The sequence below is a fragment of the Lathamus discolor genome, chromosome 3 (assembly GCF_037157495.1).
Source record: "Lathamus discolor isolate bLatDis1 chromosome 3, bLatDis1.hap1, whole genome shotgun sequence".
Taxonomy (NCBI): Eukaryota; Metazoa; Chordata; class Aves; order Psittaciformes; family Psittacidae; genus Lathamus; species Lathamus discolor.
The window spans coordinates 8872002-8890406 of NC_088886.1; the positions used below are offsets into that span (position 1 = coordinate 8872002).

Consider the following 18405-nt stretch of genomic DNA (forward strand, 5'->3'; position numbering starts at 1 on the left):
GCCTTTTCTGCTCCACTCCTCACCCCACCCTACATCAGCAGGCTGGGGGTGCACAAGGAGTCATGAGGAGACACAGCCAGAATAACTGATCCCAGTTGATCAAAGGGCTATCCCATGGCATATGGCATCATAATCAGCATATAATGCTGGGGGAAGTAGGGGGACATTCGAAGTTATGTTGTTGATCTCCCCAAGTAACCATTATATCGATGAAGCTCTGCTGTCCTGGAGATGGCTGAACACCTGCCTGACCATGGAGAACTGGTGAATTAATTCCTTGCTTTGCTTTGCTTTGCTTGTGCGTGTGGCTTTTGCTTTACCCATTAAACTCTCTTTATCTCAACCCGTGAGTTTTCTCACTTTTAACCTTTGGATTCTCTTCCCAGTTCCACTGGGAGGGACTGAGTGAGTGACTGCATGGGACTTAGTTGCTGGCTGGGGTTAAACTACAGCACAAGCACTTAATGTCTTTTCTCCACTGAGTGAGAAAAATCATTTTGCATTAGTGGATACAAAAGGTTTTATTACTCACGCTATATGCTGCTCTTACTAACTTTCATATTAGTTCCACACTGTATCTGGTCAGTTAAATGACCATTTTTGCAATGCTCTCAGGACTTTGTTCACTGGAGCCACAGAATAATGTTCTTTGTCCTCTTTCCTTCACATATCAAGTACAGCAGCCAATAATATCAGAACTGAAGTTACAGCTTGGTGATCAGCATTTTAGGTGATTTTAATTATGATGGATGAAGGAGAAAAATGGCAAAAACATGCTTTCAGTACTACTGAGCAAATATGACATGGAACTGATACACAGAGCTTATATTACAGATCTGTCAAATTACCCAAGGATAATTTGGGTAGCTGGCAGATTCCCAGCTCATCAGTTCAGTAGCACAGGCAACACATGCCGGTTAGTTTTGCTTGGGCTTGACATACAAATGTCTGACCATCACCAGAGCAGTTTTAATTGATAATGGACATCTGATTTGAAAATAGGTGTGTTCCCCTTTAAATGGTAGCTGTCACATCACATCACGTCACATCACATATGTCATGTCGTGTTCCATTATATCACATTATATGCTGGCATGATGCAAGATAGCATGATGAGGGGCTAATGAAATCTGACAGCTAATACCTGCTAACAGTTTGAGTGGTGGGTATCAGATCTGAATGTGTGCCAGACTTCAGCTGAGGGTTTGTGAGAAAGAGCAAAGTCTTTACCCAAAATGGAGCTTTTCTTCAAAGGGTGACTTTAGCAGCTGCCCAGTTCCATGTTTATACCCGGTAGTGGTATATTTTATTTTTTATGAAGTGACTTAAGGTACCTTGAGGGACATTCTAATGGAGAGATTAAGGTCTGTCAGAAAACATGCAGAAATTTGACATATATGGCCTCAGTTTCTCAGCTTCTGGCTCATTTTAGGTGTCAAAATGCTCTGGTGATTTGCCTAAAACTTAATTTATGAATCAGATGAAGCCTTTGCTTAATGCGAGAAAGTTCAGCTGAGTGATCTACTAGAAAACATTCAATAATCTGCAAAATATGCTATACAATTTTAATGATTGGGTTAAGTTTTCACACAGTGTTAATACAGCACCCTCTGGGATCTCTGCAGGTTAAATTACAGTATATGCAAGAGTGAGTTATGACTTGAGTAAAGGCAACAGGGAAAGCACAGTGTGTGCAGCTTCCATTTTTCATTGCTTGCACTACATTTGCAGCAATGTCAGTAACATAGACCTTGGGGAATCAGAGTCATTGCTAAATCACAAGGGAAATTTCTCATGTAGCTCTTCCCAAATATTGATTGTTAGGCAGTCTTTGAAACCCGCTATGTAAAGAATTTTTTTGCTTGTAGACTGCAGGGAGGCAAAGGTTTCTAAGTTAAACATAGTGCAAGATAAAAAGTCTCATAATTGGTGAGGTTTTGCCTCAGGATTGTTGTTGTTGCTTTCTGCACCAGGTCTCATTAAAACCCTGAATAATTCCTGTGTCCTGCATTATCTGTTTAAGGAACTGATTGAATTGTGGGTTATTCTTTTTGTCCCCAGTCTATTTTTCTTGGACCTTAATTTAATGAAAAAGACCAGCCATTTTCTGGAATTGCCGTGGCATGATCATTTAGAGCGTAATTTAAAAACCTGGAAAAGTCTGCATCAATCATGCATGTATAGTAATTGCTGTGATAACTGTTTCTGGGTGCTTAATTATTATGAAACGTTAGGACTGCCCGTCCTTTTGTAATCCTTCTTGATAGCTTTTTAACTTGCACCATATCTATGTCATATCCTCCACTTCATAGAGTGTATCAGTCTGAACAGGTAAGTCCTTTCGAATGCTCTTAAATTCTGGTTTCCTTGGGTACTTCAGGAGCAGTTAAGAGTGGTCATTATACTGAGAGTAACCATTTTTCAACTAATTAAATTGGTTCTGATAACTCTCAAAATGTCAAGGCTTCAGGTCTCTGGAATCACTCGTGAGAGATGCTAAATTGACAGTGATAATTAATTACAGATTTTCACCCATTGTGGGGTACAGTGTAATGGAGTCTGTTTAGGATTATTTTTTGAGAGTTACTTGGAGGCTGCAGCTTGTGCAGAGTGCAGCAGGCCCTGCTTTGTGCTGCAGGTTAGGTTGAATGTGTCTTTCAGTCTTGAGTAAACTCTATTTTGACATTTTAGAGACATTATTTGTATCTTTTGTTTGTTGGATGTATAAGATTAGGCTTATAAATTACTATTATGCGCCCTAGGAGACGCACTGATTTTAGAGGTACTAAACTCTAACCTTTCTTAGAATCAGTGCAGCTGGATGGGGGAGTGGGAGGAGGGTCCAGGTGCTGCATTTGGGCACCAGGATGAGAGTGGCATCTATATTTTGGGATATCAGTGTACTAGAAACAGAGGCTTTCTTCCTGCATCATTGCAGTGGTGGATATTAATTGAGGTGCTTCCTTGCTGGTGTGTTCAGATGCGGTAAATTCCACTAAAGTCTCTAGATCTTGTGTTTCAATTTGACTTAGCTGTCCTGAAAGCTGGAGCCAGTGAAGATAAAACTCTAGGTGCAGTGACTGAAGTGGAGTTTAGACTCCCTGCAGACAACACCAGATGTAGGTGTCTGAGAAGGCTGAGCATTTTTAGTAAAACCTGTACATCTCTCACCTTTTGGTGACCTGCCAAAATCTATGCACTGTGCAGAGTACCTGACTTTGATTGGACACTTTTCCTGTGGTTCATTACTTCAGATGTTTTTCTTCTATTGAGTGTGGCTGGTATAATTTGTTAATTTAATCTAGTTATTTATTTATTTTCACTTTTAATTTGTTGTGTTCCTAGAGACTATGGTTTGTGGATGCATCAAATAACTGAAAATATGTTATCACAGCTGTTGTGTTACAGCATAAACAAGGAATGAGAGAACAGTGGCTTGTTATTTTAAATACATCGTAATTTTTAAATATATTGGATTTTAAATATTACATTAACATAAACGCTAATAAATCCTTTCTAGGCTGTAATGCAGACGAGCAGGGTATATAATATTTGAGTTTACCCGCAGAAATACAGATGTACTATTCTGGTTCATATCCTCAGCTATATATTATCTGTTCCGTCTCTGGTACGTGTTTTTCTTAGCCACCACCATTCTAGTGGTGGAATTGTCAAGCTTGCCATTCCTCATCTCCACTCTTATCTGCTACTATACAACTAGATCCTGCTCCTAGCTGTGAATCAGATCTGTGTCTGTCCCATCACCCTTCTCTGCCCATACTCTGAAGTAACTGGTTTAGGACTGTTACTTCATATCTGGCTTTTATTTTTATGCATTTCCTATTTGAATGGGCTTCTTCTCCCTGAAGTTCTGCCTATTAAAACAGGGGGACGTCATCTGAATATCTTATTTTCTTTCAGTCCCTACCACACTCTCCATAAAGCATTCCTAGTTTTTCTTATCCTACAAACCAGTGCACATCCCATATAGATTAAGGTACAAAATATGCAGCACTGTATGGAAGTGAGCTATTGAATGAATAATTTGCAGAGAGCTGTTTCTAGTATACGCTTTTTTAAAGACATTTTGAGTGATGTACCAAGCTAAATTCTACTGCCCTTGGCATTCATGCAAAATAATAATGCAAAATAATTCTGTTAATTACAGTACCCTGTGGGTAAGGAGGGCTGAAGTTTGCCCACTGAATTATTTTAACAGAATTGTTTTAAAGACAGTCCCTTCTAACTCAAAGTCAGAAGTCTGTGAGAGGAACCCCATCTATGCTGTTAACTGACTTCAGTGTGGTATGGGTTTTATTATTTTGTCTTGTGTGTGTCATGTTCCTACAGCAACTTGAGCTTCAGTTCTGTCCTGTGTGCGAAGGATCACAGTAACAGTGGGATAATGATGAATGTGATGGCTGCCAGTAGTAAAAGCCCCAGGTGATGGGGATTTGTGCAGTGTGCTGGTGTTTTGTTTCTAGATGGTAACATTTATGCCAATGATTAACAGGGACTCAGGTGCTTTACTATAACTGGTTATAACCTCCAAATTATTAGCAAAAGAGTGCAATACATAAGCTGTGTTATAATTAAAACTACTTTTGTACTTTTTCAGCTTTAAAACACAAAATATTAATGTTAATGTTTTCTTCATCATTAGTTTAATAGTTTGCTACATTCTAGTTTGCAATTACCTTTTCTTTTTTTTCCTATATGAGACATGTAAGGTCATAAATGAGTTACAAAACTGTTTTTCCTCAATTGAAGGGATGGATGTGTTGTTGTTCATTAACTTAGGGAGTTCTGTTCCAGCAGTAGCAGTGGGACATCAGGTTTTTTTCATGAGGTGCATCCTTTCATCATAAAGGACTTAATCCCTAAGTGTTATAGAGCTTGCAATGTTGGCTTCAATTTACTCTGCAAAAGCATTTTCAATGTTGGCTGAAGGCTCAGTAAGAGGGGAAAAAAAACCCAGAATGATGCATCAAATTACAACGTAATTAACTGAAAGTGGAGTTATGCAATGTATTACGTTTTATATCTTTTACAGTAATGTTACTGCTTTTAAGCATGGAAAACATCAACCTAAATGCTCTTATTATTTTCCTTTAAAATAAGGCTTTTTAATTGAACCACATTAACGAAGGTAAGTGATCTATGAGTGTTCTAGTAGCTTTTGGTTTGTTTAAGGCCTTAAAATTCACCACAGGATACATAAACATCTGTGTTTTATTATCTTGACAGAAAGTGGCTTATGCTTGATCTACTCACTTTGAAAACTTGGTGTTGTCACACTCTCCACATGTCCCAGGTAGTGCTGCTATGTCCCATCTTTCTTACCGCTGGAGGCATGCTTGCCACCACTGGATGCAGATCAAGGAGTATCTCCCACCACCCTTGCTAGGTATGCCAAAGGACTAACTGGAAATAGTGGTTCCAGCTGCTGTGTAGTCCTGATTCGGGGAACATCTAGCTCTGCATATATCCTAGGTGGATATGCCCAGTAACCACTGCAGAAGTAGCTCTGTTTTGATATTGCTTTGCCTCACAGAATGAGGTAAAGCTTAACTGAATGTAGTTCTTGGGAGGTGTTGGGTTAGTGAAAAGACTGCTGTTAGTGAACCCATGCACAAATTTGCTGATTGTCCCTTCTCTACAATATGTGGTAAGTCATGAGGCTGTGTGGTAAGTGATAAAGAGAAAAAACAAAGTATAGAAGAGATGCTCATCAGTACTGTGTCCTGCCTTCTGTTTTCTCAACGTTTTCTCAAAACCCATGGAGAAAATAACAAATTCACTGTGCAATGCGATTTCATTATTTTTGCATCTTCAGAAAGCAGATAAGTTAAAATTTAAACATTCAGGTACTTAATTTTCTCATGCTCTTTATTTTTTCTACTTATTGTGCTTGTCCATGGCTTTTCATGTGCTATGTATGGCACGTGTGCTGTCCAGAATGCTACTGGGCATCTCTGCAAAATTACAGACACTTAAATACAGCTGCTGGAGTTTTGCCAACTTCTATTATTGGTCACATGTGGTGAATGACAGCAGCAGACAAAGCACTTCATGCAATCTTCCATTGATTCATACATTTGCGTACTTAAATGTTTCTCTTTAAATACTAACCTTTTGTTGACTGGAACCCAAGTGTCTTCCTAGAATTATGTGTGTGTAGTCAAAACCAAGAGCATCCTGAAAATTAGTGATTTATTCCTGTGCTCCTTTTTAATGTTTCAGCTGTAACACCCTGGCTGTGACACTAATGCTTGTACACATGTCGTGGCGAAATACGAAATTGCTGTAAGATGTTCTGTCAGTTTAAGTTGCTTAAATTAGCTGGTAATGGTGACTGCATAGTGAGCTGATCCCAGAAAACCTGAGAGTATAAACACAATCAGGTTAAAGAACCTTTCTTACATCGCATGCTCAACAATATAGCACAGCATATATATGAACATGTGTGCCTACAAGCCCCAAAATTTTAACAGAAAGTGATTAAAAGTCTAAGTTTGTAATGAGGCTTGGGAATTGTTCCTTTATTAGGTATGAGAGGAAAATTGTGCCTGCTTTTAAAATGAACCAAAATAAAAAGTATGTGTAGGGAGGAATACTTGACAATTCTGCTGCCACCTTTTGATCGTATCCTGTAGTTACAAGTAGTAGTTGAAAACAATTTAATCCAAATTATTGCAGTTGAAAAAAGGACATTTATACCTCTAAAGAGAAATAATTATTTAATGCATTGATGCTAGAATTTTAACTGAGCAGGTGGCCATCTTAGACACTTCACTTGATATATGGCTTTATTAAGCAGTTTTGCTCAATCTGTGTAATAACTTATACATTGAAAATGAAAGGACTGATAAAAATAATAAGTAATGAATTGCAGCTATGTTCTACTAATTTTCTCAACCTGTAAGGTCTTTACTGTAATACATTTTTATTAAACGTAACTTAAATCAGTGTTGCCCACCTTCACTGTCATTAAACAGATCTGGCTCCTTGCTCTCTGTCTGCTTTCCTTGAGGTTTCTTGGAGATTCCTCAAGTGGCTGCAAATCATGTCTTGGGACTGAAATGTCAGCATCCCCTCTCATATTATACATTAACGCCCAATGGGTCAAGATTGCATATGTGTGTCAGATTGTGTGATGAGGCTCCTTGGATGGAAACACATCCCAGTATGGGGGGAATGTCTCCTTTTTAAGCAGATGGCGTGTGCATATCCAAGCATACAATGATATGAGGGTACTTACGTGCTGTGGTAAAACATTAGACAGCCCACCCATACCAGAAATTTAAGCATCCAGTGACGTACTTTGCTCATAAGGGCATGCTGTGAGGTTGGACTTAGTGCCTGCTGAAGTATGGGTTGTTTTTTGTTTTGGTTGTTTTTTGTTCGGTCTTCTTGTTCAAGTTTTCTAAATAACAGATTCTGAGCTTGAACTTGATGGCAGGTGTGGCTGCCAGGTCTGGTACTCATTTCTTGCTTAATCTTCAGTGTTTTCCTAGATTACCAACCCATAAAGTGATAGTGTGCTGTACCAGAAAGATATTTTAGAATTAGTTCTTCAGGGACTAAGTAGTTGAAAGCTATGGTAATGAAGGCCATATAAATAACTACTATACTAAAAGAGAAATAATTACAAAATGTTCATGCTAAGATTGTTTTGAACATTGGTATCTGTTGCCAGTAGGGAGGGATTAAATTATTATGCAATAAAGATTATTTTGTAACAAATGAACAATCTTCTTCACAATGAAATTCCTTAATATGAGAATATGGATCTCTGCTTCACTGAATTACAGGCCAAACTGTCTATTGCCATGGAAGGCTGTTATCCTGGCAATACAGATGTTTGAACCTGCAAGAGAGCTACTCTATCTTTATTAAGTTTAAAAGTATAAAAGTTTAAATCAACGAAGTGGGCTTAGTGCTTAGAGCATAGGGTGGCTGGGAGCCACAGCTGTTTCAGAACAGTATGGTTACAGGAGATGTGTGAGGGGGCTGCCAACAAGGAACAGAAGCTGCCTGAAAGAGAGGCCCGTGTTTGAACTGGTGACCTGTGCTTGAAGTGTTTGTTAGTATGTTAACAAGCAGAAATGTATATTTCCCAATTCCTGCTAAGAATGGGAAATAAGAACCTTGTGGCGCTGAAAGTTATTTGTCAGGAGCGATTAGCAAGAGCTGAGACTTTATAGGAAAAATCATTTGAAAGGGGAGCCATGGTCCCCCCTGCAGACAGGCCAATTATGGAACACTGCAGAAGCAGCAGCAATACAGGAATGGTTGCACGGAGCCCAGAATTCATCACTGTGGTTAGCATTACGGGTAAGTGTTATGGTTATTAACAAATGTTAAACTCTTGTCAAAGCTAAGGATTGCCAGCAGGAGTGAAATGCAGGAAGGGAGCTCTGGAACAAGCTGGAGCAATCTGAGAGAGAGAGGTGGAATCTAGTTTAGATGGCCTTTTGTTGTCAGGGTACATTTTCACCACAGTAGATGAGAAATCAGGTTTGTAATTCCCCATAAAGGGTGATGCACCTGATTGCTAATAGTCCAAGCAAAACCAGAATGCACAGAAGTGCTCAATTATTTCATAAGACTGCCTCATGAACAGATTTTGCTCATTTGCAGCTGAGTTGTTTGTGCTTCTGTTTATCTCAGATACCCATTACACTTTCATTTACACTGTGACAGTGTCTGGCTATATCTGATTCTCACCAACTCAAGGCAATTAAAACTGCTGGCCTAGTGTCGCTTGTCTCAAAACATGCTCAAGCATAGTATGATTACTACATCTTTGCTCTAAGACTGAAATGTGTGTTTCATGGCTTCAGCTGCAGAATGGGATAGGTTGATTATAAAAGGGCTAGATGAGTGGAATTGTTGAAAATAAGACAAAAATTTAAGTGTGGTATTATCATCTAGTTGTAATGATACCTGCACAAAGGCTTCTAGAGATGATATAATGTAGAAGTCATTACAGTTAAGTGTTGACCCAAGTGATGTACATGCACCCAATTTCAGCACAACTTCATCCCTCAGTAGTTGTCCCCAATAACAGAACAAATGCCTTAAAAGACAGCAAGGTAAGCTGTTAAAATTCATAGCTACCAATAACTAGTCTGTGAATGCACAGAGACATGTCATTTGTCAGAGTGAAGGCAAATTGGGATTTGAATGATGAAACTAAGATGTGAATGTATAGAGCTTGGATTTCTTTATTTTTATTAAAGATCATGTGTCTCTTAAGGGAGAAATGAATGACACAGTCCAGAAATGTTGACTGCTTCAAGGTGAAGCAGGTCAGCTAGGAGAAACCCTGATCGTGAGCAAGTCTGTCAACTGTGGAGAAGCACCTTTCCACCACCTCCTCCTTCTGTACTCTGTATTTATGGTTTGGCTTATGCCATGTTGTTAATTTCCTATTGTTGTTGACCCCTTTCTCACATATTATTTGCTTGTGGCAGGCCTCAATGGGCTCAAATCAGTGTGTGTAGGGAGACCACAATATGCTTAGACCCTATCACAGGGCATAACTGTGAGGCATGCCAGCAGGATAATAGTATCCCCAAATATTTGCCTGCAGCGCTTGAACTGAAAGATGAGATGTGATTTCCAGAAGTCCATGTCCTAAAAAGAAATGTTTCTTTTTCTCATCTGCTTCAATATGACAGTTGACTGTAGGCAAGAAATGTGCAGTTTTAATCATTATGTGTGGTAGCGGTGAACCTTGTTCATTTCTGGTGCTAAATATATATATTGCTTTTTAAGTGATTGTCATTGGTGCTGGTCCAGCTTTGGTGCCTATGCCAACTGCTTTGCTATTGCTAAGAAAGGTAGAAGTCATTAACCTGATACAGCAAGAGTCAAGGAGGTGACATAACTGTTGACATCTCCTAATTTTATAGCTACAACTATGAATAAATTGGACTTCTCAGAATCCTTCCTTGATGTCCCTGTTCTGCAGTAGGAATATGGTTAACTTTGTAAGCATGCATTTAAATTCCAGTGTGATTCAAATACATTTGTGTGTTCTACCATGCAGAGTTGGATTGAAAAGTGACTGTGTCTTTTTTGTTATGCAGGCTTAATTTAGCAAAGCACTTAAACATGCCAAACAGCAAGCATCTGGCCTGTGCTTGCAGTTCTTTAATAGCTGCCCCAAATGAATGACTTGGGGCATTCCAGAACTCTGGCATTCAATACAGACTTCAGATACCAGTGAGACAAGGCTGGATTGACTGCAAAACAGTGTGGACTGTAATTGTCTAGCTTTAATGGAACAATCACAACTCTTATCTGTGGCAGACAAAGGTTTACTTTTTTTTGTTTAATGGAGAAAAGTGTCCACTGAAATATCTCAGTCATGGTATTTCTTAGTTGCAACCCTTTATTCTTTCCACATACTCATAAAGATGAACTGAACAGGCTTAAATGCACTGCCTGAACCAACTTTCTTACTGTCTTTGAATCTGTTCTTTTCTATCCCAGCTCTGTATTGAATACCAACATTTTACTTCTGATTGTTTAATGTTATTACATATAACTTCTTTTTGCTACATGCAGTTTTTGCCTTACCTGTCTTTATGGACTAACATTAGGAATGTTTTTCCCATGTGCTCATTAATGAAAGCTCTCACAACCTTCACATTCAAATAATTTAGTTCAGTAGGTGATGACTCAGAGATATAAACCACTTGTTTCTTTTTTTGCAGTTACCCAGCTGCCAGGCCATAACAGGATCATTCCCTTGGATGTTTCATCCTAGCTTATACCCCACTTTGGCAAAATAGCCGTATCATTTACACTATACTTAATTTCTGAGAACGCAGCTACTACATGAGTCATTATAAACTAAAAGTCTTGCTTTAGGATGTCTATAACTGTTGCCAAATCTTTTTCTGGGATATGAAAGCGTGTGTGTAATCCAGTAGGCTGATCTGTCAGCTGCTTCAGATGGTAAAACTACCTCAAGGTTAAGGCTGAGCTCTCAATGCCTTTCTTCAGCATGGAGTTTCTTTTTATTATGAAGTATTCAAAAAGGCTTACAATAGAAATCTCTTATGACTGAATTGTAGTTGAGAGCAGGATAGCTCAGCCTCAGTTAGATCACATGTTCCAAATCATGCATGTCATACTTGCCATTAGTCTCTTCTACAGGCTCCTGCTTGTAAGCAATAACTAACCTACCAAGTTCTTAGTAATAGAGATACCTTACTCAACTTGGGAAAGCATTGAAAGGTATCTCACTCTCCACTATGTCACCCTCTTTAAGAATCTTCTCCCAAGTTCACCCCTGCTCAGTCTCTCTACTCCATTACCAAGAAAGCAAGAGGTCTCAGATGAATTCCGGAAATTGCATGCTTGTTCCCATGGGCCCAATCTCCTGTTGCATAGCCTCATCTGGAATTGCCAAAGACAAAAGAATGTATTCTGAGGCAACTGTGTCCCGATGCCTACTGCCTCATTAGGGGAAGGAAGACATTTGTAACGCAAGCTGCCTCTCTAATATCCCTGAGTAGTGTAATACGACTCTGCTGAAGCTTTGACTTGTCGCTTTTTCAGGGTGAGATTTGATATACTTACTGGATGAGATGCGATCAAAATATTTTGTTTCTCTTACTCTAGTAATCTAATTGTCGAAATGTAACATGACCCCTTTTCCTGGAGCATAACATCCAAATTGGCATAATCTGTCTGAATAGAAACTACCAGTTATTTCACACAAAGCACAAAGAACTTATGACTCCAATTTTATTGATTAGGGAGATAAATATCTACTTGAATACATCCTTGGACACTTTGTTTAAATTATATGCTTGGCAAGCCAGAATTGTATTGTTACCGCGTTAAACTACTTATTAACCCATAGAGATACGTGGAGGTATTTGGGCATTATTCTCAAATATCACTGTGAATTTTTACATGTAAAAAAGGCCAGAGATTTGTGAATTGCAAATCTATATGATCTGTCTGATGTTTGTAAATGAAAAACGAGATAAATGGCGGTCTCCTGGATTCTTTAATTTTCTGTTGTAGGTTACATGAAGAATACATTTAAATACAAAGGAAATATGAGGGGAAAGGATGAATGATTTTAGTATCTTTAAAATGGCTACAGTGGCGGTAGTTTTGCACAGTGTCTATTTAACTAGATATGATAAAGGCCATGGGTAATGTGTAACCTGCTGGTGGTTTGCATCCACAGGCTACTGGTTCAAAAAAGTGACTGCCTGCTTTTCTTTTTTGCACCAACCAGTTCTTGACTTCTGTCTTATGATTTGGGGGTTGGACTAGATGATTTTCAGAGGTCCCTTTCAACCCAAATGATTCTATGAATCTTTGATTTGGGACCTTTAGTTTTCATTTGTTCTTCCCAATAGTGCCTTCCACGCTATTATATGAATGGAAAACACTGCAGAAGTATTTGCAAGATTTTTTTCTATTTCTGTCCTTCATTTTGTACCACTATCAAGGTTAAAATCCCAATTTCATCAGGCAGGGTGATATTTTACCATGCATGACTTAGCAAGGTGGATGTGCTTCCTAGGGAGCTGAACATGAGACTAGCAGTGCTAGCTGTGGTCTTATATATTTTTATGATAGCTAATTCAGGAACTGGTTATTGTTTGGCTAAAGAAGGAGAGGGCTTAGGACAGGCTGCTTCACTAGCAGATCATGCTGCAGCTGTCATGTAAATAAATTCTAATGTGTAAACTTTACATGTATAATCTTGTAAATAAAGGCTGTAGCACAGTGGATAGATATCAGGGAGCTCAACTGATTTCTTCCCTTTTCAGTCTTCAACTTTTTCAAGTTGATGCTTTTAGGAAATGCATCTAAATGAAAAGCCTGTTAGTACTTCTGTTTGCAAAGCACTGGTTTCAGGTATGAAGGCTCATCATTTTCTCTTTGTATCAGAGAGTTTGCAATGTCAGTATTAGTTTGCAGTATAGTTACCCCACTGAAGTGGCTGTGTTATCCACCTCTTCCAGCAGTAAAGTGTCCCCTTGTTTAGAGATAGCAAACGCAGTAGAATGCCACTGCAGGGAATGGCCTCGGAGGCTTGATCTTACAAAGCCTGGATCAGGACAATAAGATGGGTTTTTCTGGGAATAGCTGAAGGCAGAGCTCCCTGTCAAAACTGTCTGTACAAGGAGCTACATAGAGAAGGGAGAGCATCACCGTGTAGACTTAAGGTGATCTATAGTGGTTCCTAAGTGCATACCTGGAACACTTATGCACTCATCTGTTTAACATGAAGAATTAGAATTAACACTGCCCTTAGATGCTGGAGAATGTCAGTCACTAGAAGGAGAACTGGAATCTGGTGTCTCCTTGATTTATTAGACTTTTTTTTGTACTATGGTATTAACAAGTAAATTATTGCTGTGTTGACGAAAGTCTGTGAGCAGTCAGCATCACTGATGATCTACAGTTCCAGGGCATAAATACATCCCTGAGATAAAAACTGGTACCTATACAGTGTGATACTGAAATTATGTTGGGCACTAGTGGCATCATTGTGTTTGTACTTTCCTCACAGAAAGTAGTGAAGAAAATCAGGGCTACCTATATGTTAGCAAAAGGTGAAATTTTGATCAGCTGTTTCTCTTTTTATAGGGGTGACTTAGGAATAAGAAATAATTGGGAAAATTTGTAGTTAATAGGGCTGGAGATATGGGTAAAAGAACTATGGGAATGCCTTGGAGAAATATCTGTGGATGGGTAGTACAGGTATGGGAGTATTTTAGTTGTTACCATACATTCAAGGTGCACCATATGCTTTCCTTAGATGTTTAGCCAAGTATGCTGGCACAGCTTTAAAAAGAACATGAATATATGGATAGGGGTTCATGTGTAGTTTGTAGGGGGGATTACAGCAGCTCCTGCAGCATCCTGTGGCTCATGTGCATGTCAGATGTGTGAAGTGAAAACTTCCCTCATTAAGGAGGTGTGGATGCCTCTGTGCAACAAACTGGTTTGACCTCACTCTTGCTGTTTGCTGCCCCGTTCTAATGTGGGGCTTAAAGCAGTGTGGATCAGCTTCTGCTTGCTCTTTGTTTCCTGGGTATACTTCCTTACCTGTTTCTTTGATAATTTTACGTTCTCATCAAAAATGCAGCACCTTGAAGCAACTTCCCCTTCTAAAGCAAGAAAAGTATGCTATGTAAGGAAGTATGTTGTAAAAGAAACTCAGCAATACTTCCTCATAACACTGTTGTGGTTTAACCCCAGTGAGCAGCTATGCCCTACACAGCCACTCACTCTTCTGTGGTGGGGTAGGGGAAAGAAGCAGAAGGGCAGGGTAAAAGTAAGAAACCTGTGGGTTGAGATATGAACAGTTTAATAATTGAAATGACATAAACCACTGATAATAAATTGTAATGAAAAGGAAAATAACAAAGAAAGAGAGAGAAATAAACCTCAAGGAAAACAAGTGATACAAATGAAAAACCGTTGCTCACCACTGACCGATGCCCAAGCAGCCAGCTTTCCCCCTGGTTTATGTACCGAGCATAACAGCATACGATATGGAATATCCCTTTGATCATTTAGGGTCAGCAGTCCTGACTGTGTCCCCTTCCATCTTCTTGTGCAAGCCCATCCTCCTTGCTGGTGGGGCAGCATGAGAAGCTGGAAAGCCCTTGACTTAGTGTAAACACTGCAACAGCTAGATCATCGGTGTGTTATCAACACTATTCTCATCCTAAATCCAAAACCCAGCACTGTACCAGCTACTAGGAAGAAAACCCTACCCCAGCTGAAACCAGCACAAACAGCAGCACTAACAGTTCTGCTATAATTAAGAAAATAGCATAGACTGTTGTACAATAATAATCTCTGGCTGCATAAGTGTTGAAGAATTTATTTTCTAAGCAGGAGACATTGATCCCATGGCAGTATTCTGTAGCCATAACTTTATTTACATCATGAAGGAAGAAATGATAGATGTAATCATTTAATTTATGGTGCTAAGAAGTGTCAATTGCTCACTCCACCACTATTGATCTAAGGCGTTCCAACTGGCTTATGCATCAGACCTTTGAAAGTTTCAGATAATTGGAGATCAAAGTAACAGTACAGTTTGGTGTGCATGATGTTTCCCAATTGCAATTGTCTCATTGATTGCACTTTTTAATGAAGGGATATGACTAATGAGTAAGTAGTCATTATGAAGTTACAGTTTTTAACAGGCATCATGTGGTGGAAGAAGCCAGCTTAAAAAAAAGATTAGTAAAATATTGGGGTGTTTGACTGCAATTCATGCTGACAGTTCTTTTAAATTGGATGTGCTTGGGTTCCCTTCAGTTGAAAATATCTACCTGGGAAGATTAATTTTCCGAAATAGAATCTTGAGTTAATTTAATTTTTTTACAGTTTAATTTGCATATATGTTTTTATACATATAAGGAAGGGCTTCTCTTGAGGCTGCTATAGATATCCATGATCTATCAAGAAGGAAAAAATAATTAACATTACAAGAATGTGCAATCTTACAATAAGCAAAAGTTATAAAACATGAAAATGTAAGTGTAAACCTTTTTAAGGATTTCAAAGGAGTAGTCTTTAGTATTTGTACATTCAAATTAGTAGGATCTAAAATTAGTGAAAACACCATTCAGATAAAGTTTGTGTTTGAATGTGGCTGTGTGGGAGCATTAACCTTCACAAAGTTTTAAATATAGTTGAAAAGAAAACCCACCAAAACTAATTATACACCATTTTGCTTCCCACCAGCTTCCCTGAAGAATGAAGAAATTGTCCTCTTTAGGTCTTTTTCTACAGTTTATTCCATTAAAAATAGATCTTTCTTCCACACAACAGGAACCACTGAAAGCCTGGTTTAAATTTTCAGGGAAACTCCTTTTATTTTTGATCCTTTGAAATTGTAATGTTAATACATTTTCAATTAAATATGAACAACTCTGTGCATCTCAGCATGAAGCACAAAGGGATTTTGGGACCCTTCCAATTACTAAGGCTTGAAGATTTTTTTCTTAATTATTTAACTTTTACTCTATTTCTTTTTATTTAAATAAAAGTTGTGCTGTGAGGCTCCTTCTAACATGGAAACAAATATGACAGTATCCTCTTTGCCCTTTAAAGTAATTTATTATATAAAGTATGGATGGAATTTTAAGACAAGTCATTTTAATATAACGTTATTTTGCTATTGCTTTTAGTAGCTGCATCACTGTACAAGATAAAAGCGTTTGTTTTTTTCCTGGAGAAAGGGCAAAGAGTGAATCAAAACTGTACTAAATAGAAGTTCAGTTATTTTATCTTTAAATATGTTCATTTGATTGCCACAAAATTACTTTGACGTCTCCCCAGCCAATTTAGGTAGTCAGGTTCCTTTTTACAATATGCTGTCTAACTCTGACACTGTAAGACAAAGTGTTGATGAGTGAGAAAAAGGTATTTTACGTGCTACGATGTCTAAATGTGACTTTAGGTGACAACAGTTCAGAAAGAACCTCAGGTTGACAGACATTGGCTATATGTTCCCCAACTGTGAATAGCAGAGCATAGGGAGAGCATCTAACACCTAGATACAGGTGACAGCATCAGTAACAAATCATTATATTTGACTGATACCATTTAACACTTGCTGCTTTCTGTCAGTCACATAGAAGACACAGTGTACTAATAACACCCAATACAGACTTTTCACTTCATGTGCTTCAAATACTGTTTCATTAAATAGCTGTCTCTTACATAAGTGAGTAAAGTTGAAAGTTCAAGTTGCTGTGTCCATGTCATCCCTCGGGTTGTGGCAGGTGTTGCAGACCAGCCCTGTGTGGATGGAGTGTGCCTATGTCTGCCTTTCATATTTTGAATAATTTTCATAAAAATGGAAAATGAAGATGTTTTTACTCTCCTTGTTCCGTTCCTTCATCTGAACAAAAATGTTCTGTGGTGTCGCAAAGATTACCAAAATGCAGTTCTACTCATAATGGTGTCAAGTATCTCCATATCTCTCAAAATGGTATCAGTTGCTGCAATCTCAAAGCAAAACAGCATGCAACTTAGCTTTGTCTTTTAACAAAATGTCTGAGAAGTTTTATCTGTCATTTTCTTATATGTTAATTTAAAAAAACAATTCCTCCAAAACCTGAAGAATAACATAGAGTAATGTCTAATGTTGCTCCCAATACTATCCATCCCCACTTTGTTTTATACAACATTATGTCAAAGGTGACGCTGGGACTGCATCATCTTATTAATCACTGTTTGGTTAATAATACAGTTAAATTGCTTACAAATTTGGATTTCTAATCTGTTAAAGTTACATGTACAGCCAGTAGGAAGGAATTTGATTTTCAATTGGAAAACTCTATTTCTTGTACTGAAATCAGTATTTAAAATCTGTAGGTGCTCTAGAATGGGTATATCTTTCTGACCTTAGAAAACTAGGAGTGAATATCATGACAGCAGTTTTGGAGCTTTGACATTTTTTGTGATTGATACCTATTGTTTAAGGGGTTCTCAGTATTGAAGTCAGTGTTTACCACATTTAGTAGTAAACTTTATTACCATATATATTCTATACTCTTTACCCAGAGCATGGAAAGTAACAGATATGTTTCATGAAGGCAGATATTACTGATATTTTAGTAAAGCCATATTTTTTTCATTGAATGGAAAGTGCACAGAGCTGGCAAACAAATCAGTGTGGAATTCAAACCCTTTTTTCCTGGTTTAGCAGCATGTTTCACATTGTCTTACTTTTTAACTAAATGAAAGGGGCAGTATCTGAATTATGGGCTGGCAGATTGTGGAGTATGTGTATTTTGTGGTCACATATTCTGACCTGCTTGGATCTGTATGCTGCTCCTGTTATCAAACATTTGATGTTTTTGCCAATTATGGAAACTTCAGTGAGTTATTCAGTTGAAGTAAAATTTATATCGTAACTGTTCCCTTCCTATTAATAAGAATCTATTTCTTCTTTCACAAAGGTGGTATTATGTTAAGCAGGATTGAATAACTCTGTAGTCAGCTGTACAGCAATGAGTTGTGCACTTTTGTTCCAGCAACGGGAAAGTCGCGGTACTTGGGTGTAGTTTGTTAAACGTGTTTCACTGTCCTGTAGGAACACAGTTGTTGGAGGCAGAGGGAGCACAGAGCGTTAGTGGTTCCTTGGTGTAATCCACCAAGTGCTGTGAGACTTAAAGGCCCTACTTAATATTTCATAGCTTGTGGAACAAGCAACATGAAGATATAGTATGCTTTTGTTGAACTGTGATGCTGGGAAGATGCGACAGGCATGGGATGCATCATTATGCTTTTTATGATACTTAGGGAAGAAGAATTTATTCTGCTTTCTAATAGCCCAGTCCTCAGATAAAGATTTCTTTTGTACATGGCTGAAGTCAGGTAGTTTCT

General features: G+C 38.3%; 1 protein-coding gene across 6 annotated transcripts in view; it reads left to right on the forward strand.

Moving 5' to 3' along the window:
• Positions 1–18405, forward strand: part of BEND5 (BEN domain containing 5) — a 977708-nt gene that overhangs the window by 321996 nt on the left and 637307 nt on the right. The window lies entirely within an intron of this gene.